This window comes from Molossus molossus, unplaced genomic scaffold, assembly GCF_014108415.1.
Source record: "Molossus molossus isolate mMolMol1 unplaced genomic scaffold, mMolMol1.p scaffold_m16_p_1, whole genome shotgun sequence".
In the NCBI taxonomy this organism is placed as follows: domain Eukaryota; kingdom Metazoa; phylum Chordata; class Mammalia; order Chiroptera; family Molossidae; genus Molossus; species Molossus molossus.
Window position 1 is genome coordinate 219022196 of NW_023425344.1, and position 25870 is coordinate 219048065.

At 46.3% G+C, this 25870-nt stretch overlaps 1 protein-coding gene across 1 annotated transcript in view; it reads right to left on the reverse strand.

The window, feature by feature from the left end:
- The window catches only part of SPTB (spectrin beta, erythrocytic), a 124225-nt gene extending 98712 nt beyond the window's left edge, over positions 1-25513 (reverse strand). The window contains exon 1 of the mRNA XM_036255806.1: positions 25458-25513. The gene's annotated coding sequence lies outside the window, so the exon portion shown is untranslated. The remainder of the gene's footprint in view (positions 1-25457) is intronic.
- Between the last annotated feature and the right edge of the window lie 357 nt (positions 25514-25870).

Genomic DNA, 25870 nt, shown 5'->3' on the forward strand with positions numbered 1-25870 from the left:
AATGTGTGTCAAGCAATATTTAAATTAACTTAGTCCCTTGAAGAAAGACAGGGACAATGGCAACAATCTATTTGGAACTGTTGGCCCCATTTTATGGAAACTTACTTAGACCTTGAAGCTGACTCAGTACGGACGAAGCAATACTGCGTCTGCTCTCTGAAAGCAGAACTGAATGGAATCTTGGTCAGGTCAGTCCCCAGCTCCACCGCCGGGGGTTCCCAACTCAGTCACTAAGATTCGAGCCATTCCTAGTTTAAGTCACCTTCAGAGTAAAGTAGGACATTTGCTGTCTTCATGAACTAAAACTCACCTTTGCTACCACTGTAATCAGGAGGCCTGGGAGAGGGGCTATGTGGTCAGTGACCTCTCACTCACCTGCAGCAGTAAGGAGACACCCCTGAGTCCCAGAGTGACCACTGATGCCAGTTCACAGATCCCCTCAGGCCACAAGGGCTTTACCAACTGAAGAACAAAGCTTAGCATAACCTGGGGTCTTGGGAGCATCCCCACTGCACATGGCAGGGCCCGACGCTACGGGTGGGTTGTTAGTCTAGACCAGGAGACATCAAATGACAGCCTGTTTCTGTACAGCCCAAGAGCTAAGAGTAGATTCTACTTTTTTTTTTTTTTTTATCCTCACCCGAGGACATTTTTCCATTTTTGTTCAGGTAGAGTGGGAGGGGGAGAGAGGAAGAGAAAGAGAAAAACATTGACGTGAAAGGGACACATCGAGTGGTTGCCTCCCGCACTACCCCAACCGGGGCCGGAGACAAACTGCAACTGAGGTTCACACCCCTAGTGGAAACCGAACCCAGGTCTCTCTGGACCGCAGGCCGATACTCTAACCGCTGAGCCAAACCGGCCAGGGCAGATTCCACATTTTTAAAGGATTGTAAAACAAACGAGAATATGGGACAGTGATTGTACGTGTCCTACAATGTCAAGAATATTTACAGAAAAGTTTTGCTATTTTCAGAAAAAGTCTGCCAACTCCCGCTTTCTCACCAGTGAAGAAGGCAGGGAGAAGGATTTCAGGTTTGAATGTCCACTGAACATCACACTCCACGTCTGATCGCCCATGGTGGCAGGATAGGGCCTGCCCAGGTCACGTCCACGGACACCTGTGGATGGTCTCTTCGGAAGCCCACCCTGGACCTCTCCGGCAGGATTTCAGATCTAATGGATTCAACCTCAGATTTATTTTAAAAACAGCCCACTTTTTCTTACAGTACATTTCCCCCCATCACACCAATACAGGCACGTCGGCAAACAAACACGCCAGGTTCCCCTCCAGGGCCCAGCAGCCCGAGTACAGCACTCACGCCCCCTCCCCAGTCAAGGTCTCGGTTGTCGGGAGCAGCCACACAGGTGGAACACCAGCACTTCACCTTGTCTTCTCATTCGTTAGGTCACCTGTCTGTGTGAAAACTGAGGGAAATGGAGGTGTTTTAGGGGGACCCCTGCCACCCCTTCTCAAGGGCTGCCTTTCTCCATGATGGCACAGTTCTTTCTGCTCAGGTTCCTCCTTTCCTTCTCCTGTCTAACTCTGTTCTGAGGGACCAATGACCGGAGGTTAACGTGTTGCTACCCTCATTCAACAGGGTGGCAGTGTGAGGACCAGATGAGTGAATGTGGTCTGTGAGACGTCGGAGAGAGAAATATTAAACACGGGACTAAGCTGCCCTGATCTGTTCATCTTTCTATCTACATGTTATATTCTTCATGACCCCGACACACTTCCCATAAATGTCCTGAGAGACCCTACTGAATGTGGCTCCATCTCCCTTCCCCAGAGAAGCTCAGCTCTGGACTCTCTACGTCAGTTATGTCTCAGCTGGTCTTGTAGAATTTCCACCAGCTGGGCCAGGCCCAGAAGCCACATGGATGAGAGGAGACCTCCTCAGATTACCCCCATCCCATCCTCCAGGATGCTGGGAGACTCAATCCCTGCTCCAGGCCAAGGCCTTGCCCTTCATTGGGGGGAAAACTGAGAGATGCGGTATTATTTCCTGGTGAACAAAATAACAGCGCTCTCTCACCCCAGAAACTTCCCTACAAACGAGTGCTCTGTGCGCAGAGAGGCTGGCGGAGAAGGGCCGCCGGAGAAGGGCCGCCGATCCCCTCTGATGGGCCTGGCTCCGTGATCATCCCTTTCAGGAAGTGGCACCCGGATGAGATCATCCTTGGGGCCCTTGCCCTTAACTTTCGGCAACTCGCCAGAAAGCAGGCGCCTCTCACAACCACTCTGTGGTCAAATGACAGCAGGGACGCCTGGAACCAGTTGGCTCCAAGGAAGAGAAGAGCAGCCCCGATGCTCCAGTAGCTGGGCAAAGGGCTTCCCAGCCAGCAAACGCTGGGAGCAGTGACGACTAAGAGAAAACAGCAGCGACAGCGTGGGGGTCAGAGCGGGGGACAGAAGTGGGCGGAGAGCGTGTGAGGGTGAGAACCAGGAGCCTGTAAGAGTCCGGGCAGTGCAGCAGGGCTCACCCACGGAGACCGGCCCACCCCACAGGGAAGCTTGTCCTGAACCCCATGCCTTATGAAATATGAAAATAACACTCTAAAAAGTTATTAATGGTTTGGGGAGATAGAGAGATGGGTTGCATTAGATAAAATATCTCTATCACAGGACAGCACCGTCCCTGGTGTCCTCACACCACGTAATTGGCTGATGTGAAGTGTGAGCTCTTCTTAGTAAGTGGCCTCCGAACATGGATTTTCCACACAAGTTCTCTTGTAGCCACTGGTACCACAAAACCCGTGAAACACACACACGCACACACACAGACACAGCAAGAAACCGGGGGGGGGGGGTGCTGCGTGCGTGTCTGAGCGCCACCGGGAAGGAAGGACAGCTTCCACAGCCGTGGCTGCCTCAGGACTGCTTGAGCGCCTCCCTTCCTGCCTCTCCGCACCACCGCCACGCAGGGCTGCAGCAGGACCCCGGGAGGACACCTGTGCCGGGACGCTGACAGGCTCGCAGGGCTGGGGTGCTGGGCAGAGCTGCGGAGGCATGGCCACCGCCCAGGCTCTGGCCTGAGGACTGAGGCCTGGCAGATGGCAGGGACACACACAGCCCAGCTGGCCACGGAGCCTCCTTGCTTGGTGTGGGGGGGAGAAAAGGAAGCGATGTGCCAATGCTAGGGTCTGGAGCTCCCGCAGGCTTATGGAGGCAAACACAGTAAAGCCCAGGAGGCTGTCTCTCTGGGCGCCCTGCTTCAGGAGCAGAACTGCTGCCGTTGTAGAAGGCGGCTCTCCTGAGAGAGGAGCTTCCTGACGTTCACGTTACAAGGTCCTGCCAAGAGCCCTTCCTGAACCTCCTCAGGACTCTCCAAGGCTGCCACCTGAGAGATCTGGTGGGAGGGAGGAGCCCACAGCCAAGTTCTTTCCCTCAGCATCGGGCTATCCAACTTTCTCAGCCTGCTGACCTGCCTCAGCCATCTGCTAAGCAAGCTCAGCATGATGCCCCTCGAGAGGCTTAGCCAAGTTCGGCCAGGGAGCAAGAGTTGGTGGGGTTTGAAAGGAAAATTCAGTCTTGCTAATGACTAGGAGAGACTCTAAGCAAGTCATTTCTCTTACCAAGTCTTCTGTTACTTGAAAAGGAAGAGATCCTGCCCTGGCCAGTTTGGCTCAGCGGTTAGAGCGTCGGCCTGCGGTCTGGAGAGACCCGGGTTCGGTTCCCGCTAAGGGCACGTACCTCGGTTGCAGTTTGTCCCCGGCCCTGGTTGGTTGTACGGGTGGCAGCCACTCGATGTGTCCCTTCACATCGATGTTTCTCTCCTCTCTCTTCCTCTCTCTCCCTCCCACTCTACCTGAACAAAAAATGGAAAAATGTCCTCGGGTGAGGATATAAAAAAAAAAAAAAAAAAAGAAAAGGAAGAGATCCTACTAGCCAGCCCCCCCCCCCCCCAAAGGATTAGCAGGAGCAAATGTTGCAAAGAGAACGCCTTGGGTTTTCTAATGCTTTCATCTTGGGTGATGAAAAGTGTCCAGGGTATAGTATGCCTGCCCACACAGAGTTCAAAACGAAGGGGCTCTGCCTCTCAGGAAGGGGTCCTCAAGAATTTGTTCCCTGGTGGGCATCAGAGGAGGGACAACTCGGCCTCAAGCGTGGGAGAGCCACAGCTGGGAGGCCACGGATCGCTGGCACAAGAGCTAACGAGCAAGCTGCAGTGGTTGTTGATATGCTTTGGGACCTTGGACAAGTTCACCCCCTCTGTGTGCAAGGAACAAAGTTCTTGGTTTTCCTTTGGGAATTGGAGTTCATGTTGTAATCTCCTTAGCATTTGTCCATACGGCCCAGTGCATCACCATGAGGGATCAGCACCAGAAACAAGTAATCCCAAAATGCAGAGTATGAAACCCAGAAATGCAGCATGCCTTCTGCAAGCAACCCGAGTGCACAGATTCGGTGGTGAGTACCCAGAAAACCACCACCATTGTAATCTGTGGCCCACCATCATAATCTGTGACAAACCCTCGAACGGACTGGGAAAGTCTTTGCTTAGAAACCCTTTGGTGAGCCCTGGCAGGTTTGGCTCAGCGGTTGGAGCGTCGGCCTGCGGTACAGAGAGACCTGGGTTCGGTTCCCGCTAAGGGCATGTACCTCGGTTGCAGTTTGTCCCTGGCCCTGGTTGGTCGTGAGGGTGGCAGCTACTCGATGTGTCCCTTCACATCGATGTTTCTCTCTCTCTCTTCCTCTCTCCCCCTCCCGCTCTATCTGAACAAAAGATGGAAAAATGTCCTCGGGTGAGGATAAAAAAAAAAAAAAAAAGAATGTCCTCGGGTAAGGATTAAAAGAAGAAGAAGAAGAAGAAGAAGAAGAAGAAGAAGAAGAAGAAGAAGAAGCAGCAGCAGCAGCAGCAGAAGCAGCAGCCCTTTGGTGCACATCTGTGACAATGATCAAACCACAAAGAACATCCCTCAACTCAGTTGCTGGACCTTGGAGAGCAAGAGAAACCAGATTCTGAGAACCATCTGGGATAAACGGGAACAGCTATTCTCTGGAAAATACAAGTTATTTCTAGCATACAGGATTTCAAGGAGATAACTAAGTACTTTATAGTTTTATTAATTATCTTATTTACCACTGCCAGGAACAGAACCATTAGTTGGCCAAAATATGTTAAAAAATTTACAGCATTATAGGACCCATTTCTAATAGGACCTTGACTGCATTGACTCTTTGACCCCTCATAACACCGAATGAGACTGGCTAAAAATTAACAAATTTGCTAAAGAGAAACCAAGCAATAATGACAGGAAGTAGCTATCATTTTTGGTCACCTACCACGTGCCAGTCACCTGACACATTCTTATCCAATCTGTAGCATAATCCTATCTGCCAGGTAGGTATCATTATTCCCCACTTGACTGAAGAAGAAAATGAAGATCAAAAAGATTCAATTACCTGCTGAGGTCACACAGGTAGTAAGTGTTGGAAGCTGGATTTGAAGCCAGGTCAGACCGTAGCCAAAGCATGTCTCTCTCTGCCACACCACAGGGCAGGAGTTTCCACTAGAAATGAAGTCACCTTGCAAGGAATGGAAATTTCCTATCACAGCACAGTGAACAGAGGGTGAGGAGAAGTACCAGGTGACATCGGGCAAAGGAGCAGCTGTGTTAAGCTTGACTTGAATTTGAATCCTTTCAAGGGTAGGGTAAGTGAATTGGGGAAGCAGTAGTTTCAATCTATTTTGCAGATGAGACTGGAGCAGAAGCCTGCAGATACTAACAAGAGCACCATCTCGAGAAACCGGAAACTTGAGCAGGGGATAAAATGAGATCAAAGTCAGGAGCGGTGGGAGGACCATCTGGGGGAGGGGAAGGCATGCAGAGCCTGGGCACTCAGGGGTGATGGTAAGAGAGGAGAATTAGAGGGGAAGCTGCAACTGGACACCAAGTTAGCAAGAGGAAGGAAGGAGGGAGGGAAGAGGAAGGAAGGATAGGTGAAAAGCAAAACAAAACGGCAGAGTAATTCTGTATAAATATATTTCATAATAAAAGGTTAGTGCCTGGGCCCTACCTGAGAGAAAGAACAGGTGACCCCTCTGGGCAGCAGGAGAGGTCTTTCCCTATTCTTTCTGTTGGGAGAGAATGGAAGGAGTCAGAGAAATCAGCCTTCCACTTCCCCAGTGAACTTGATCTCATTTACCAGCGGCCTGAGCTTGAACAGACCACCCACCCCTAGCAGTTTAAAACTAACTCCAGCAGGGCCAGAGTGGCTCAGTGGATAGGGTGTCTATGGGACTGAGAAGTCCTGGTTCAATTCCCAGTTGGGAGGCCACGGTCTCAATCCCCGGAGTGGGGCGTGCAGGAGGTAGCTGATCGATGTATCTCTCTCACATCAATGTTTCTATCTCGCTCTTTCTCTCTCTCTCTCTAAAAAAAAAAAAAAAAAAAAACCCAAATAACTTTATACTATTGGTTAGAGAAAAAATAAAACAAAAACACAACCTATTTAGCATCATTATAAATTGGTTAAATAAAGTATGGTTCTTCCACACAATGGAAGAATTTTGAATGAAGAAAATCTACAGGTATGTATTGTGGAAAGATGAGTTTGTGTATTGATAAGTAGAACAATGTAAACTGTTAAATCATATTCACAATATAAATATCACATAAAAATAAATAGCAACCTATATTTTATTGGTGTATATGTGTTTTTAATAATTTGGAAGAAAACGCACTGAACTATATAGTGAGTGATTAGCGAGGGCAGTGATTTTCATCCGGTGCGCCATGGCACACTGCTTTGCCACAATAATTTTAAAAACATACAATACCTGACTATTTAGTTGGGGCCACTTACCTCCTTGTCTTTAGATTATCAAATTAAAAATAATAGCCAACACAACAATAGCCGTCCGGTGTGAATGAATCAAAATTATACCTTTTAGTTGTTGTTGTTGGCTTGGCAAAAAACTCTGAGACACACCAAAGACTTTTTGGTGTGCCTCAGAGTTTTAGTAATTAGTATGTGTGTGCCATGAGATGAAAAAGGTTGAGAATCGCTGATCTAGGGGATGGATAGGAAGGTGGATGACGGGAACTTTCATTTTCTATGGTCTGTATTTCAGCAATAGGTTATGTAGGTAAAGCTTTGTATTACATTTGTAAATAGGAAAGAAAATAAAAAGAAAATCTTAAGTGTCCCTAAAAAACTATGAATAAAAAGTGATGTCTCCCACTTCATCTCAGTGACAAAAGGTAATATTGCCAAAAACATAAGTCAGGTACATACCACTGAATAAAATACTTCATACTCCTAGAATCTAAGAGAATGATAGTAAATGTGGCCTGATCCTTGAACTTCTGCCCTTTCCAAAAATAGAGTTTGGGATGAAAGAAGCCAGACTTCCTAGCAAAGGACCCTCTTGTCCATTGGGCATGAAGGGAATCCCCCAGCGACACTAACCAAGCAGAGAAAGTGCATTCACACCCAGAGAGCTTTCAGGAAACAAGATCCTCTCTTATCACCACCAACAAGGAGACTCACCTTTCACCAACTCATTGAATGAGCCCCTTTGTTTCCCCTAAAGGATCATCATATAGTCTTTCCCTGCTGCTACAGAAAGTCCAGGTGCCCCAGAATTCGGCACTGAGAAGCACAGGAGGAGTCCCAGGACAAACTTCCTCGCCCACGTTTTCAAGAGGAACAGGGGCTGAGATGGCAGAGCACCAAGGAAGGGGAGGGGCATGCAGGTAGGTGCAAGAGTGTGAATGCAAGGTTTGCTTTATAACTATGCTTCCCAATTTACATGTGTGTCACACACAGTGTATGTCCCACAATAAATCACTAAAGAAGAAAAGAGGAAGGATGGATCCTGCTTCAGGATGTTGTGGGACAAGGGCAGTAAGTCCATCAGTGTGTTGACAAATACACACTGACCCATCATGCTCTGTGGCAGGCACTGCTTAAATAGTCAGCATCAAGTTCCTGTCCTTCAGGAACGCAGTCACCTGAAGCCTCATAGACATATGGGATGCCACTATGACACCTAGCATGGTACCTGCATGCAGTAGGGACTTGACAGCTGTTCACAAGCTTACACAGTTCATCTCTGTCGGGACACAGGTGTGACGGTGTTGACTGGCTACCCTAGCACCTGTCGCTTTCCAGCCTCCCAGACATGTCCCCAGCCAGCAATCGTTTCTTGTCCCTTCCTACCTTCCCACCCTCTCATCCCATAACTCTCCTTCTCCACCACGCAAAACTTGCCTTGGCCTGTCTCAAACTATCCTTTTTCCATCAAGATCTCAGAAAAGCAGTCTGCATCCACTGCCATCTCCTCCTCACCACAGCTTCACTCGGAGTCCTGATAACTGAGTTTTAACCCTCCACTAAAACCACTTTCTTGAGGGTCACTTGAGCCTCTTACACAGCGAATTGCCTCCTCCCAGCCTTTCCTCTCTACCCTCTCCCGCGTTAGATACTGTTGACCATGCTTTTCTTGAAGCTGGATTTCCATGGCTTTGGATTTCCTTGGTTCTTCATCCACAGTGTGATGTTACATTGCAATCTCATTCTCTAGATCCTCTTCTTCCACCCACCCCTTAAATGCAGGCATTACTCAAAGTTAAAGTCCGTTCTCTTCCCTCATGGGATCCTCTCCCCTTTCTGTGCCTACTGAGGACTGTCAGATCGACGCCCCAGATCTGCCATAGCAGCTCCACAGACACTTCCTGCTGAACACGGTCCACACTGAACTCTTGACACCTCCTCCCCACCCTCAGAACTGCTCCTTATTTTAAGACTTAAATCTCAGTAATTTAGCAACACCAACCTCCCAGATACCTGAGCTAGAAAACTCTAAGTCATATTCAACAGTTCTCTCCCCTTCCCTTCTGTGCCATTGGGCACAGTGCACCAAGTGAATTTTAAGGACCTGCAAAAACATTTAAAGACATGAACAAAATTGCATCAAAGTATAAAATTAAGACTGCAGAATCAGAATTAAGAATAATTCCAAAATCCCTTGAAATACATTTGACAGCATAAACATTATATTCAATGTAGGATACTGGCACATTTTCATACATTTGGTCCTTTACGCTACAGGGCCCACAAAAGCCAACTACATCACACGCAAAGTCCAGATACTTTGACCTCTCAGAATTGCTTGAATTTACCTCCTCCCTTCCATTCCCAGCTCTTCGTCATATTCCTGCAGGATGTCCTAAAACACAGCTGACAGCACTTCTCTCTCCTGTTCGAAAATTTTGATAGCGCCCTAGGACCTGGACTATAAACTACAAGCTTTTGCTATGGCATTTAAGGCCTGCTACAATCTAGCCCCAACCTACCCCTTGGGCCCCTCCACCAATATAGGCTCTTACTCCTCCCCTGCTGTGGCCACGCCAGACTCATCATGTCCCACGTGCCCCCATTTGCCTGTGGAATGCCCTCCCCTCTACTCGGCCCGTGGAAAACGTGCACTTATCTCAAGCAGTTCAGATGGCCTTTCCTCAGTGAAGGTGACCTTCCCAGGATCCCCAGCCCAAAGCAGTCTTAGCTTCCCGCAGACTGTGGAGCAGTTTCCACGAATGCACTTGCCTCGCTCTGCCGTGTGCCACACTCAGTGTCCCGTGTGGCTGTCCCCATTGCAAAACCATAAAGCTCTCTAGAGCAGAGAGCTGTGTCTTAGTCAACCACCTCTGTGCTTCCCACACAGCCAGCACATAACAGACAGCAATGAGTTCTGTAGAGTGGCCACCTCCTGTCCCTTCTCCCCACGCCATTCTGTCTCTGCTCCACCGCTGCTTGGTCCTCCATGCCATTGCTGTGTGCATAGTGGACCCTTAGCTAGGTCTAAACCAAGAGAACTCAGAAACTATGAAAAACACTTAGCCTCAGACCCACCATAACCATTCTTCTTAGCGTCCTAGATTTCAGACGGCAAGAAAGGGCACGGGGTCAAGCAGATCTGGGTTCAAACCTGGAGTCTGACATTTAATTGACTGTGTGACTTTAAGGAAAGCTGGCTTGACAAGCCTCAATCTCCTCGTCAGTAAAATGGGAATGATCTCTCACTCAGTGGACTGCTGTGAGACGTAAATGAGTTAAGGCGCTTAAAGTCCCAAGTAGCAGGAAACAGGAGAGGCTCAGATTTCTCAAACCATTTGACCTTGTCAGAAGTCATTCCCCTCCCTGGATGATCATATACAGTAAAACAGGAGTTCTTACATTGGCATCATGAAGTCAGGACTCAAACTCCATGGTGCCGCTTAAATGTCTGAAGTCATCATGGAGAAATAGAAGGAGTATAAGACACTGTGCAGCTGTTAAGAATGAAAGTGTCCTGATACAGAAAGACCTCTGAAGTGTTTCATCATGAAGTGAAAAGGGCAAGTCGTAGTACGCCATAAAAAAATAAACAATCACAACCTACATACATACGTGTGTGTATGCTATGTATACACACACACATGCATATACCTATACCAAAACACTTACATACCTATATCTATATGTATATGTATATATTTACATGTGCTTAGAAAATATCTAGAGGGATACATGAAAAATTGTTAACAGTGGTTACCTCCGGTAATGGGTCTAGGAGTATCATTTACACTCTTCTGTATGACTTGAATTATTTTTACCATAGGTATGTATTCATATTATAATTTTTTAAAACCTGTTTTAAAAGCTGTAGGAGGCCCTGGCCGGTTTGGCTCAGCGGTTGGAGCGTCGGCCTACGGTCCAGAGAGACCCGGGTTCGGTTCCCGCTAAGGGCACGTACTTCGGTTGCAGTTTGTCCCCGGCCCTGGTTGGTCGTGCGGGTGGCAGCCACTCGATGTGTCCCTTCACGTCGATGTTTCTCTCTCTCTCTCCCTTCCTCTCTCTCCCTCCCACTCTATCTATACAAAAAATGGAAAAATATCCTCGGGTGAGGATAAAAAAATAAATAAATAAATAAATAAATAAAAGCTGTAGGAGGAGGAGGAGGGGGAGAGACAGGGAGGGAGGAGGGACTAGGTCATGGATCAAGAGGCCTGGGTTCCACTTAGAGTCCTGCAACTAACTCCCTCTGTAACCTCAGGCAAATCACTCTCCGCTGTGGATCTCCCTTATTTAAATTAGGGGAATTGAACCAGACGCTCTTCCCAGATTTCTAGGGTTACTGGACAATGTCTGCAAGAAGCTCTGAGTCCATTTTATCCATAGAACATCTCTCTCTGAGATGTTTTGATGCTTTAAGTGTCGGGTTTTAAAAAAGGAAAATATATACACTATTTCATTTTTATCTTCTTCACTTTTTAAGAAAGCACTCTCACCATTTTACCGACAGAGAAACCAAGTATGGACTGTAATGCTTACTTGCTCACCAAATACACACACTGCTCACCAGACTCTGCGGTTTGCAAAGAATTATGACGCCAGGAGTTTTATAGCTCCCAGTTCATCCCCTGCCTCTTCCGCAGAGGAGCCACCGGCTTATTATGCAAAACAAGCAGAGGGCACTCTTTGTGGAAGCAGGGTGAGATGTAAAGTGACTTCCTCTGGGTCAGGGCATAAACAAAGCTCACTCCCAGCACATTCAGGAAGTATTGAACCCTTGGGATCAACTCCACATCCTTCTCCCCACCTGGACTGAAAGCTTCACCTTGAAGATGCATTTCACTGCAGTCATTTTCTGAGCCTTTTCTGGGTCAGAAGCAGGGAGAGGAGCTAAACCGAGGCTGCTGATGGAGTTGCTATACTGAGGGCATGGAACCGAGTTGCCCGCTCTGCTACATACCCACCAAGCTCCCCCAGCGACTGGCCAGTCGGGTATTTTTCCAGGCTCCTGGGCAAAGGGACTTCACACAGCTTTGAATGCAAGCAACCTCATTTGTCCTCATAGGTACAGGTCTCCCCCTTGCAGAGGGTACCGACTTCCCGCCCCAGAACAGGTTGCTTTGGTTCTACCATAGCATCTCACTCTCTGTGGCTGTAAACACCTCCAACCCTCAGATAACTTCCCACACTGAGGCTCCCTCCTGCTTTAGGCCTTAAGTTGAATGTCTGGACATCAGGATTTCCTAGCAGTGGCAGAAAGCATGTACAGGATACACACAACCACCTTGCAAAGCCGAGCTGGTCCACTGGCCCTAACAGTAGCAGTCCAGATTTTAAATAAGGAAACCCCAGGTCAGAGCACAGCTAACTACTGCAAAGTAAACCAACCCTGAAAAGAAAAAGGACTCTTCGCTCAAAAAGCAAGCAGCCAGCCCATGAACCAGCACTCAGCCCGCTGGTGACCTCTGCTATGGCGCCTGGCATTCCTCAACATAGTAAAACCGCCACTGGCATCTGCTGCGTTCTAGAACCTCCAGAAACTATTAGTTGACCCTGTCTCACTGTCACCCCTGGATGGAGTTTGCTGACTGTTGTCTGCTTACCACCAGCCTCATTATGTCCCTGAGAACTCACCAGAGCCTTCAGCTGTCTTGGTGGAGTCCCTTTCTTTGTCTTTCCCCCCTCGGGTCCCTTGCACAAGCACATTTTTCGAGGACCGTCTGAGTGCCTTCCGTTCATCCGTTCACCGCAGCCCCTTCCACATATTTATAAAGGCCTAGCAGTCCCACTCACCACCTCCAGAGGCCAAAAGCCAGCTCCTATCAATCATCACGCACAGCACGCCGAGAAAGGGGAGAGCAGTTAGATTGCAGTGGAGTGTATTCCCGACAGAGAGTTTTATTGAAAGAAACAAAACATGCTCAGAGGCCTGAGCAAGCAATATTCTGGTGAGTCCAGCCACTGGTGAAACTTTTTATCCGGGTAAGGCAAAAACGAGGGCAGGACAAACCAACTAATAAGCGCTGTAATAGTGCCCAAGGTACTTTCTACTTTGACATGCCTTAAGCACAGACAAAAGAGGATAAATGCACCCAGAAAGAACAACACCTCTACACAGGGGGTTTGGGTCTCTCTTCTGAAATGTCTCCCGGAATTCTTCACCATTATAAAACAGATCTTGTGTATATGGTCTCAAGCTCCCACTCAAAGCGCCTTTCATAGCTGCATTCTGAGGGTCAGCCTCAAACATTCACTGAAAAATGAGGTGGGAGGGACTGTGTTCTGGAAGAATAACTAAATTTTTCTAGCAACAGACATATTCTGATGTAGCAAGTTAAAAACCAACTGTTACTTTCCCCTTTGATCAATGGAAAGCAACTGGGGAATTCGAAACGGGAAGATAACCTCCACTCAGGTTGGAAGCTTTCCTCTTTACTCCTCATCCTCGCCCATCGACAGTGAGTGCCTCCCACTAACCCTTCTTCATCATCTTCTACAGGTCAACGAGGGGGGATTATTTTAGGCACTGAATATTCTTGAAACTTCCCCTATCACCCAATTCAACCAGCATTTCCTGAGCACCGCACATTAGCCAAACACTGTGTCCCCACGGGCTCCAGACAAATGTCCTTTCTTCAAGGAAGTCATAATCGAGGGGAGAGTCAGACCTGTACATGACCAACAAGGGGACAATGTGAAAAGTGACAGCTTAAGAACTCAGAGGAGCCCTGGCCAGTTTGGTTCAGCAGTTAGAGCGTCGGCCTGTGGTCCGGAGAGACCCGGGTTCGGTTCCCGCTAAGGGCATGTACCTCGGTTGCAGTTTGTCCCCGGCCCTGGTTGGGTCGTGCAGGTGGCAGCCACTCAGTGTGTCCCTTTCACATTGATGTTTCTCTCTCTCTCCCTCCCACTCTATTTGAGGATAAATGAAAAAATATCCTTGGGTAAGGATTAAAATGAAAAGAACTCAGAGGAGAGAGTGGGCGTCTTCCTGGGACAGGGAAGGGGGGAAGCACCAAAGGGTTATGTTTGAGCAGGGCCTTCACGATACATGTGGAGGAGTTTGTGGCCAAGGAAAGGGAGACAGATATTTCAGGTCCAGAACCGGGCACGAGCAACGTCACGCAGGCACGAAAATGCACCCCGAGTGTACACCATCACGTCTCCAGTAGTCAGGGTAAGCGGAGAGGGAGTGAAGCTGGGAAGGGCAGCTGAAAGAGATTGTGAAGGTCCCTGCCTGCCTGTCTAAACCTTATGGCGGGGAAATGGAAAACAACTAAGGGTTTTAAAGCAGCTAAATGACTCAGTCAGACTCATGTTTTTAAAAATAATTCTGAGGTCAGGGTGTGAGATGCATTAGAAAGGTAGAGACATTAGAAAGGAAGGCCAAATATTCAAACAGAAGAACAGTAGACACTGAAAGAAAGGAACTAGTTTGAAACATTTAGAGAAAAAAAATGAGCAGGAGTTGACAGCCAACTGGATGTGGAAGTGTGAAAGAAGAAAAACCAAAAACGTTGCTGAGGTTCTTACTTGGGAGGTTGGGGACAACAGGAACCAAGCTTTGAAAACAGAGACACAAGCAGGTGTGGGGGTGCAGGAGGGAGTCAAGAGGTACCATTGCTACAAGGTGGGTCTGAGACCTCTGGCTACAACCAAATGGAGACAGCTGGCAGCTCTGGAACTGAAGTGGGGGCTTGGAGCTAAAGAGAAGGATTTAAATGCACTGGCAACCCCAACAACTTAAAGCTGGTGCAGAGAAAGAAAAACGCAAACACGAAGAAGCAATGGTAAGAAAGCGGGGAGAGAAAGAGGAGAGCCCAGGTCCTAGAAGCCAAGGGCGGGTATAGTTTCATAGCAAGAGAGCAGTTAACAGTCAAGTACTGCGGAGAAGTTAGGAGTTGGGTCTGGAGGGCGGCCATCGCCTGTGACAGTACCAGGCCTCTTCTTACACAGCATGTACGGCAGCCTGGAGAGCTGCCTCAGGACAGGGAGTACACTATGCAGTGCTAATTAGCATCTTCATCCTCAGATGTCAAAGAACTATGTCAGAAGTCGAGTTCAGAACATTAATTATTTATTAAAAACTAATGAGGGGATTTGAGCCTATTAGGTTAAATCATTGCAAAGATAAAGCAACATAAACAGGTATACAACTAATTACCCCTCTAATTTCAGGTCATTAAAGATGCAAGATCAAAGGGAAAGGAGAAAGTCCTAGAATTAAGGCTGCAGATCGCTGACCCTCGCCCACACAGGGTGGGTGCGGAGATTGCAAGCAAGCGCTCTAGAACACACAAGGCCAGCTTTGATCTTCTAACTGTAGAATCCTGAGTACATACATTTCTCTAAGCCCGCTTTTCTCATCTGTCAAATTAGCATAATAGAAATAACAAATACACATGAAAGCCCTCAACATAGTGCCTTGCCCACAATAAATGTTGACTTATTACAACAACTCATTATTATAATCATGCTTCATTTCCAAGTTAAGATATATACAAAGTCAATTATATATCATTTCAAATAGTCATTCTTTTGTTTTTTTAAATCAATAATTATTTTTGAGCCACTCCCCTGTATGTACCAAACATTGCTCTAGATGCTTGGCATGAGAGAGAAAGAGAGACAGAGACAGTGAGCGTGAGCAAGCGCCAGTTCCCTATCACAAGAAGCGTGGTCTAACGGTGTAGAAGGCAAGCTGACAATCAGAAAACAAGATGATCTATTCTGAACAAAGGAATGAGAAAAGTGCTGCAAAAATACACAGGAGGAAGCACTCAGTGCTCCCCCAGGCCCGGGAGAGGGCAAGGGGCTGTCAGGCAAGGCTACAAACATGAGGCAACACTTCAGCATTAAAGGAAATCTGCAAATAAGTTTTTAAGGATAATAAATAGTAAGGTACCATCTCACCCCCTCCCTCTCCCTCCCTCTGTCTGTCTGTCTGTCTGTCTCTCTCTCTCTCTCTCTCACACACACACACACACACACACACACACGTCCTCTGAAAAAATGTCAGAGAAAGAAGAAGTTCTTTGCCCAAGGGCAAACAGCAAGAGAAAAGGAGCTGGAAGCAACCCAGACTCTTGTCATCCAGCTCAAGGAGATATTTTGGCTGAAATATATCATCACATAATATTTATACCCTTCCCCACCTGAGTCTGGGCTGCATGCTTTACAAAGCAAATTAAACATCTCCTGCCTGTCCTCTAAAAGTCTAACATTTTAAAATAGGAAAACTAATATATAAGAACTTTGATGACAAACTCTCCCCAAATGATGGTGCTCTCAAACAATTCTGAAGTTCAGTTTGGTCAACTGCATGAATTTATGGCACTGAATACTTAAAATACTTAATATAGCAAATTTTGTTATACATTTATGATCATTTAAAACAGTAATGTTTTTAAAACTGTGTGGTTGCCATGCTCATTAAAGGTGAGGATGTTAATAGATTTTGCCCTTCCCTTTGGAGATGCCAAACACCAGGAAAAATATTAGAATTGCATGGTTTGGGTTCTCAAAAAATTAAAAATAGAATTATCGTATGATCCAGCAATATACTAGAGTATGTACTTGCAAGTATATACCCAAAAGAAGTGAAATGGTGTTAATGAGATGTTTGCACACCCAGGTTCACAACAGCATTACTCACAACAGCCAAGGTATGAAAGCAACTTATTGTCTGCCAACGGCTGAATGGATAAGCAAAATGTAAAAAGTATATACAATGGAATGTTATTGAGCTTTAAAAAGGAAGGAAATGCTGACACATGCTACACCATGAATGAACCTTGAAAACATTATGCTAAGTGAAATAAGCCAGTCACAAAAGACAATGATTCCACTCATATGAGGTACCTTGCAGTCAAATTCATAGAGATAGAAAGTAAAGCCGTGATCGCCGGGTGCTGGGGGGTGGGGGGAGTTAGTGTCTAATGGGTACAGAATTTGAGTTTTGGAAGATGAAAGAGGTTCTACAGATGGATGGTGATGATGGTTACACAACAACTGCGTGAATTTATGGCACTGAATACTTAAAATACTTAATATGGCAAATTTTGTTATACATTTATGTTTTTAAATGTAATGTTTTTAAAACTGTGTGGTTGCTATGCTCATTAAATAACTGTTCTTGGTCATTTAGGGGCAAATGAAAACACCTTGTTTCTGACATTTAGATGCAATGCCATATGAGAATGGATAAGAGCATGAGACCAGGCACATTAAAAAGGCACATTTATCCAAAGGAGGACAGGTACCATTTTCTGGAAATGGGCACCTACATAACCCACTAAGAAGGTGGCTTTGTTGGCAAGCCATCACCTGACAATTTTTAATTAACATAATCCTCATGTACAAGCACCACCCCATTAGGGGATGATCATCAAAGTACATATTGCAAAAATTACTAATTGAACTTCTATTTGCAAAAGAATTAGGCAGGGCTTTATGTAAGACCCACAACTAATATTCATAAATCAGTTTGTGCCCTTGAGAGCCATCTAGTTGAGCAAATAATAGATGAACACCAGAAAAATTAAATAATCATAAAAGAAGTCTATGATTATGTTCAATTAAGTAGTACATGTAATTAGTTCTTTAACAAATTTGGAGAAGGGAGAGATTACTGGGGGCTGGAGGGTTCCAGGAAGATGGATGGAAACCACTCCAATCTGGGAGAAATGTTCAGGACTCAGTAAGCAGAAGCAGAAAAACCTGGTTCAAGTAGAGGGTTTATGATGGAAAGTGATAAGAGATAAGGATAGAAAAAGAGATTCGAACCAGATTATGATGGCTCTTAAAAGTCAACTTTATGAGTTATGATTTCCATCTCTACCTGGAGGGAAACCACCAGAGTTGTTTGAGAAGGGGTGTTATATGATGTACACCATGTTCTAGTGCAGGATGGCTTTGGAGAGGAAGATCTTTAATGGTTAGAAAGCTGGACCCCAGGCCACTTAAGTATATACCTGAGAGCCACTAAGCCACAAAAATGAAAACAAACATGTGCTTTGGCTAGGTTAAAGCTACGACTTTGAAATATCTCAGGCCATACGCTGACATCTGCTCTGAATTTTTCTTAAAAAATATGCAGAAAACTGTTGACATGGGTAACCTCTTAGGAGTAGGATGGCGGTAGGGGAAGGAAGACTTACTTTTCATTGTATACCCTTATACAGTGTGGATACACTGAACCAAGTGCATGAATTCATTTTATAATTTTAAAAGTTTTTAAAACTATGACAATAGAAAGTGTTAAATAGTGTCTGGGCTCTAACCAGCAAATTCTAAATATTTCTAATTATAAGTGAAATATATTTCAATCTTATTTGTACCGTCTCTGAATCTCTGTCACAGAACTAGCTACACATCTAAGGCTTTACTTCAAATCAAACAGATGTTATGAGTCACCCACAATAAAACACCTTTTTTTGGGTGCATTTAAATGAAAAGTCTGCCCGAAGCTCTTCCAAATAAACTCCTCAATAAAAAACAAAAATCAGAAATAATATCCCACAGTACCTTTGACAAGATATATTCCTGGCTCAGTAAATGGCTTTTTGGTCCAGTTGCTCAGACCAAAACCAATTGGGTTATCCTTGACTTATCCTTTTGCTCTCATCCTCTATATCCAAAACTCATCAACTCTACCTTAAAAATCTATCCAGAGGTCAGCTGCATCTCACTACTCACCACCATCAGCCTGGTCCATCATCTCTGACCTGGACCACTACGATAGCTTTCATTCCACTTCCTGCTTCCACTCTTGTCCCCTATGGTAAATCCTCCACAGGACAGTCTGAAAGATCTTCATAAAATCCAAATCTGAACAAGTCATTCTTCTGCCCACAACTTCCAGTGGCTTCCTACCGCATGGTGAAAACCCAAAGCCCTTGCATAACCGCCAGCCTCCGTGACCCAGACCCCATTTCCTCTCTAACATCGACTCCTGCACTCTCCCCGGCTCACTCACTGGAGTCACACTGGCTTCCGGCCACTCCTTGGACAGAGTGGTGGGCTGGCCTTAGGGCCTTTGACCTCAACCCGAATCTCTTCTCCAAACATCCCTCTCTTCCCACCCCTTGCTTCACTGGGTCTCTGCTCATATGAAAACTCATCAGAGAGGCCCTTCCCATCCATCCTACCTCAAATAGAACTACCTCTCTTTCACGTCACACTGCTTTATTTTTTCTTTATATCACCTGAAATTATGATACATACTCGTGTGTTTGTTGTGTTTAGTACCTGTCTCACCCAACTAGAGCATGGCTTCATGATGTCAGACTTTCTTTTGTCATGTACACTGCTGTATCCCCCGGGCTAGCCTATGTCTGGCAAATAAATGAGAGTTTAATAAATAGTTGCTGAAGACTGAAATAAGTACAAATCAAGGCACTCAAGATCACTGGACAAAAAGAGATTTTCGAAACCCAAAATGAGACATAAGCATAATGCTGCTCAGTAAATTTGGGATAAGGGAATGAAAAGCCGAAATATTTATCTACGACATGCTGGGAATCCACCTGCATGCTTGACGCTAATTCATTGCTTTGAGACATCATCTATGTACAGTCTGGAGGGCCATTCTTGAGGTTTTGTGGCTAAAGATTAAATACTATAACTCATAGATATAGAGAACTTTTTGTTGCCTGCCAGATGGGTGGGGGCTGGGAGGCTGGGTGAAATAGATGAAGGAATTAAGCAGTACAAATGGTTGTTAGACTGATGAACCTCAAAGGGAAGGGGGGAGGAAAGGCAGGAAGAGATAAACCAAAGAACTTCTATGCATATACACATAACCAATGGACACAAACAACAGTGTAGGGAAGGCAGGAAGGGGGCAGGATTGGGGAGGAGGGGGTCAATGGGAAAAAAGGGGGGGAACATCTGTAATACATTCAACAATAAAGATGAGTTTAAAAAAAAAAAAAAAAGAGTAAACACTGTAACATGTTTCCTCCTCCCTCTTTCCAGAACCAATAAACTTGGACTGAAAGTTCTGCTGAAGAAAGCAAGCAAGCACTGTCCCAACCAGAAAGCCTAGAATATTCAGTTACTCTATTGAGGAGATCTGGACAAAACCCCAGCCTTGGAACTAGGAAACTGGGTCAAAGTCAGGTTCTGCCACGATCTACTAGAGGGACATTGGGAAAATCATGATACCTATCCAATCCTGTTTCCTTGACTGTAAGTAGGAATGATGAGGTCTTCCTTGCTTTTTCATGCGGGCATTATAAAATAAAATAAGATGGTGCATATACAAAGGCATCCTGAAAACTGAGTGTATTATATATCACCTGTGTGATCATCACCTTGTACTAGCTGATTTCTAGTTCACATTTCCTTCATTGCCACTGGTAAGGTTTGTCTGAACAAGGATCTAATTGGGTTCCTCCTCTGCTAAACCTTCATTGATTTCAACTTGAACCTTCATTGTTCTTCACAAACTGAACCCAAACTATCTTCCCGGTCACATCTCCAGCCTCTTCCTGGGCTATGCCCTACACAGCCACACGCACCTAGTCCTCTCTCCCTAATCTAATCATGCTCTATTGCACGTCTGTTAGGGGCTAAATGCCTAGCACTGCATCCCCACCCATCCTCCCTTCTTCTGTTAGAAAAATCTTAGGCTCTCCCAACCCGAACCAGATGCTTCCTCCTGTAGGCACTCTCTCAGGTGTCCTGGTGAACCACCAAACCACTGGGTCTCCATCTGATCCCTTTCTGTGTCCTTAGAATGTAACAGTGTAATGTACATAGTAGGCACCCAATGTTTGCTCTTTTTGAATATTTCTCAGAAGGCTCTCTCTGGCCTTTCCAGTTCTAACTCTCCATGACTTATGGCCCAGAGTCAGCATTATGAAAGGCGTTTTCTTACTTTTCCACTCTGAGAATTTTTGATGGAAGGTGAAATTGACTGACCACTCCTGGGGGGCCTCTGGAAACAAGGCAGGAACTGAGCAGAAGGACAGAATGAGGCTAGGGACTGCTTTCCAAACCTCATAAGTTATGTCTTTCGAGTATCTTTTGTTTTATTTGAAGTACTGTGAATTCTCAAATGAGACAGACTCATATTTAAGTCTGGTACAAATGAAAATGATTTTCAACATATTCCCTTTCAGAATTATCCAGGTTTCTGCTCTTTTTCATGATGGTGGAAACTTCTAAACTGACTATAATTCAAAGCAATTATTGTTCTTTAACTGTCAAGGCGCCCTGTTATTCTTTTCATAAATATCCTGGGTGATCTGAGCCAAGTTCAATGCAAAGTCTATTTTTTCTAGGCCTGAAGCTTTTTACTTGCTAAATTTATAGCATTCAAATAAAAGGAAAAAAGGAAGCCCCACTTTGCCCCCACTGCAAACACAATATACATCTGGGTTTTAATTGCTTTTGTAATTATACCCTTGGCCAGGTCTGCACAGGTATGGTGTGGAAATTAAACATTATGGCAAAGCCTGAAAAGATCTCATGAGGTAGGAAGAAGACGGTTTCATACTCTTGCCTGACACTGGAAGAAGGAAAGAGAAAAATCAAACATGGTCTGGGAATGGCATAAGCTAGCCAGACAATCCACAGAGAAAGCATTTTCTGTCTATGACTGCCTCTGACACGGCGTGAGCTGTAAGGCTGGGGTCCCCTGGTGGCTTGATATTCAGCTCAAGCTGGCTGAAAAAGCAAGAACTGGATCTTTTGGCTGTGAATTAAGAAATAAGCACAGCAACAAAAGGAAACATGCTATGACATTTTCTAAATATTTATCAAGGGAGTTGACAATTCAGTGAGTGGAGCCAGATCTGACAGTGAATTCTCCTGACTGCCTCCTACACCTTCCCTCTATCACCATTTCCATGACAAAACCACGTGACTGTTGCCTTTTGGGGTTGTCAGAGGAAAGCAGCATCTTTGTGATAAACCCAGCAAATGTTACACAATGATTCTGACACACAGACCACTGCATTTACTGTTCTCCGAACTTCTGATCTAAAATAGAGGAGTACCCAAAGAGCTGTCTGTAAAAATTTGAGTCAATACAACCTACTTTTGAAACAAAATACTTCTTTCCACAGTAATATTTGGCTCGTAATATCCATATGGTTTTGAAAGCCAGTATCCATGAACTTCACTACCCATCCTCATTATAAAATCAAATTTCTTATCAGCCCACATAGCACAATTGTTTTCACTCTTAGTCCTCCCAAGTCAAGTTATAAATGTTAATCTGCAGGTCTGAGGTTATAAAAAACAAAACAAAACAACAAAAAAAATATTATGGATAATGAAGAGAATACTTTATATCACTTTAAACCTTCCACTGCTCATGTTTCCTACCTTTTCAGGTATTGGGTAGAGGGTAAAATTTTGTGTTTGATTTTGATTTGACTGAGCTTAGATTAAACAGGTATCTGATAGTCCCAATAACTCCCTAAAGTCTTTTCTTTCACCCATGGCCCCAGAAATGCCACATAACTATTGGTCTTGAGATTTGTACTGTCTCAAGATAATAATGTTCATACCTCCTGTGTAAAAATATACAGCTCTGTAACCCTAACAGGTAACGGGGAGGTTATGGAACAGTTTCACATTTAATGCTCACTGACATCACTTCTGCCTATCTCCAACACATTTTAAAAAAAGATTTTACTAAGATGAAATTACTGAATTTTACAATAAACCCTCTCACAATCTCCCCCAAAGGAAAAAACAAACAAACAAACTTCAGGGGGTTGATTAGGCAGAACTCCAGGAAATAAACTCAGTTTTGGCCTTGAAAAGAGAGACAGGAAAGAAATGGGAAAAATGAAAAGTATAGAAGGTGTGTACCATAGCTGCACATAAGTAACCAGGTAAACTGCAATTAGGTCTCACCTTTAAGCAAGTAACTACACAAGTAGAAGGCTGGACTCCGTGACCTCCAAGGTCCCTTCCTACTCCAATAGCGTTTGTCTCATTAATTTTTTATAGTCATCCTCTATCCTATCACACTGTCCTCATACATCATCAAGCCCTCCTGGCCACTTCCAGGACTGAAAGGAAAATCTGTTTTAAAAAAATCCATGCTTTGACGACTGCCAAAATTACAGTTCTGTCCTTGAAACAATGACCTGAACGTAATAGGCAAGGCTAAACACCCCTGAGCAAGTAAGTGTCCAATGCTATCTTCAGGTAATATTTTAAAGCTCCTCTGACATAAACAGATTACCCGAAGTCTCGAGAGCGAATGATCGTGAAGCTAATAAGCAATCCTACAACCAAATCTCTCCAACTAGTACTGCTATGTCCCCTGCCAAATGTCTAACCTTAAAAAGAGGGTGGAACCAAACAGCTGAGTTTAAATACTGCCCCCCCCTCTCCTCAGCTGTGTAATGTGAGGCAAATTATTTAATCTCCTTGAACCTGTTTCCTCACTTGTAAAATGCTGCTAATATGAGCTACCTTGCAGAGTTACGGTGACAATGAAATACAATAATATAAAGAGAACTCTAAGCATTCATTTATTCATTCTCTCACTCGTTCAATAAAGGTTAACCTAGTGTCCAGGCACCAAGCTGGGCACTGGCACCTACAAGACAGGGAGGGAAAAAAGAAAGCTATTATTTTTATTAACCAAAAACAGTCTGTTTCCAGAACTGTGGCAGAACTGTCTGATTTTGACTTTAGTTCAAAACTTTCATTCACACCTGGTTTGCCTAAAATAGTCATTTTCATTTTGTCAGATATGATCCCAGGTGGGAATCTGCCTCCTGCCATATCTCTACCTACCCCAAAGCCAATCATCTAGCAGGTGTTCTGCTAGAGGACGCCATCAGAACACTTGGAAGAAGCAACAACCAGAGCAAAAGGTGGTATCTCAGCCCTCAGCTGGGCAAGCCACTCAGGAAAACCTGATATGCCTGTGCCACAAAGCCCATCCTGGATGCCTGGGAGTTTTCAGGTGCTTTCAGTTCCACGAGCAGACTCGGAGTCTTCTGAGAACTCAGGATTAACAGAACTGGCTCCTCCCCAGTCATTGCAACTGAGCCACTGATAAAGCTAAGAGCAACAACTGAGGGGTCCAAAGGCTACATTTTCATAAAGTAGGATTTACATCCTTCAGCTGAGCTTTACTCCAGAGTTTGATCAAGTTCTGTATAAAGGACCCGCCCCTGAGGAGTCAGTTGGTTTCAAGGCTGGTGGGCTCTTCTTCAATGTGAACTTAATATTCCTTTCCCTAATTGGCCCACGGCCTCTGGGCATGTACAAGACCAGCTATGAATGATGGATGTTCAGTACACTTAACTTTTTGCACTGATAAAAAAAAAAAAAGTTTAAGATATTCTGAAACTCAGGGCTCCTAGCAAATGAGTAAGTCTCACCCTAGACTAGATGACCTGTCCTGGGTCATGGGGGTGGGAGGTGGTCAAAGAGGGAATTCTAGAATGAAATTTGGAATCATTTGTGAGGCTAAGGTTAGGTCAGTGGATAGTACCTAGGTGCCTAAGATTTTGATTTGCAGACTCCTTTCACTCAAGAGCCACCTGCATCGCCTTCCTTAGAAACTGAGGTATAGATATTGACTCTCTCTCGGCTGTGGAGTTTGCCTCTTACCTGGAGGTGACAGCCTAGCCTCTCCCCACAGTTCTTGGTATAAAACACTGTCACTATATTACACACACACACACACACACACACACACTCGCCCATCAGATACATGTAACATTTTTAAAAAACAGTGGCTTCTTTTCATTTTCCTTCAGCGAATTAAGCAGTGAGCTGCTAACTGCTCGTTGAAAACAGTGGTTTGGATATTAATAGGCTATAAATCAAGGCCCGACCTAGGGCTCGTTGTCACGGAAACAGTTCTCAAGCCCACAGCCACTCCCCCACCCTTGGAAATCTGGGCGAGTTGGTGGGAGTTGGGGATTGTTTTAAAGCTCTCGTTATTTCTTCCACTTTCTGCTATTTCTCAGGGCTACGTTGTTGAAGAGACACCAGTGAGGCGGTGAGAGTAGAATGGACCATAGCAGCTTGCAGGAGTCAAACTCTTTGGGAGAGGGAGGGTGGGGGTCCTTGGAGTATGGCTTGGGGCGCTCCGATCTTTTCTCCCTGGGTCTGCACCCAGCCACTTTCTCCGCGTTGTTCCCAGCGCCCAAGGGCCGCCCCCCTCGGCTGCCCTGCCCTCCCTGACTGGGCGCGGGGCTGCCCGGGGAGCGCACTGCCAAGTTCCCCAGAAGAGAATCCGAGCAGCCCCAGGGCTGAGAAAGCCGGCTGCGGCGGGAAGCAAAGAGGGCAGCGCGAAGGTCGGACAGGCTAGGGACAACCCCCTTTCCCCCAATCCGGAGTCCTAGAGGAAAGAGCCCAGGACCAGGACACGCAACCCCTCACCGCCCTCCCTGCGCCCCCGGGCGACGCTCCAGGATCTGCCTCTCCAAAGCTAGCGCCTCTCGAAGCCCACGCGGATTCCCGCGCCCCGGGGTGTTCGCTGCGGCAGCCACCAGGGGCCTCTCGGGCCCCGCGCCGCCCCCACGTCCCACACCCCGGGCAGGGTCCCCACCGGTCTCCTGAGACCCGCGCGTCTTAGCGCCCCCTGGGCCCAGCTCCTCCTCCGCGCTCGCGCCGCGCGCCCCAGCCTCGCGCATCCGCTCCCGCACCCAACCCCCTCGGGCCGCCGGGCCCTCAGGGGACTCACCTGCGTTGGGGCTGTAGCGGCGGCCAGCCCGACCCCGGGGGCGGCAGCGGCGGCGGCGGCGCAGGGGGAGGAGGGCAGCGCGGGGCTCCTGGCACAGTGGCCGCCGGGCGCCTGGTGCTGCCGAGCCGCGGACCCGCCCAGAGATATAAATAACATTATCTGAGGAGGGACATTCCTGCCGGGGGACATCGCTGCTGCCGGGACCAGATAGTCCCGCGGCGGGGGCGGGGAGGCGGGGCCGCAGCCTCCCCCAGCGCCAGGCCCAGCCCCCAAGTTCTCCACCCACTCCCGCACCTGCCAATCAGCCGCCGCGCCCCGGGGCACCTGCCAGGCCTCTGCCAGGCTCCCGGGACTGGCCTGTGCCTCCCGGCGGGCAGCCGAGGCCCAGGACGCCAGTGCTCCGAGCCGCTGCA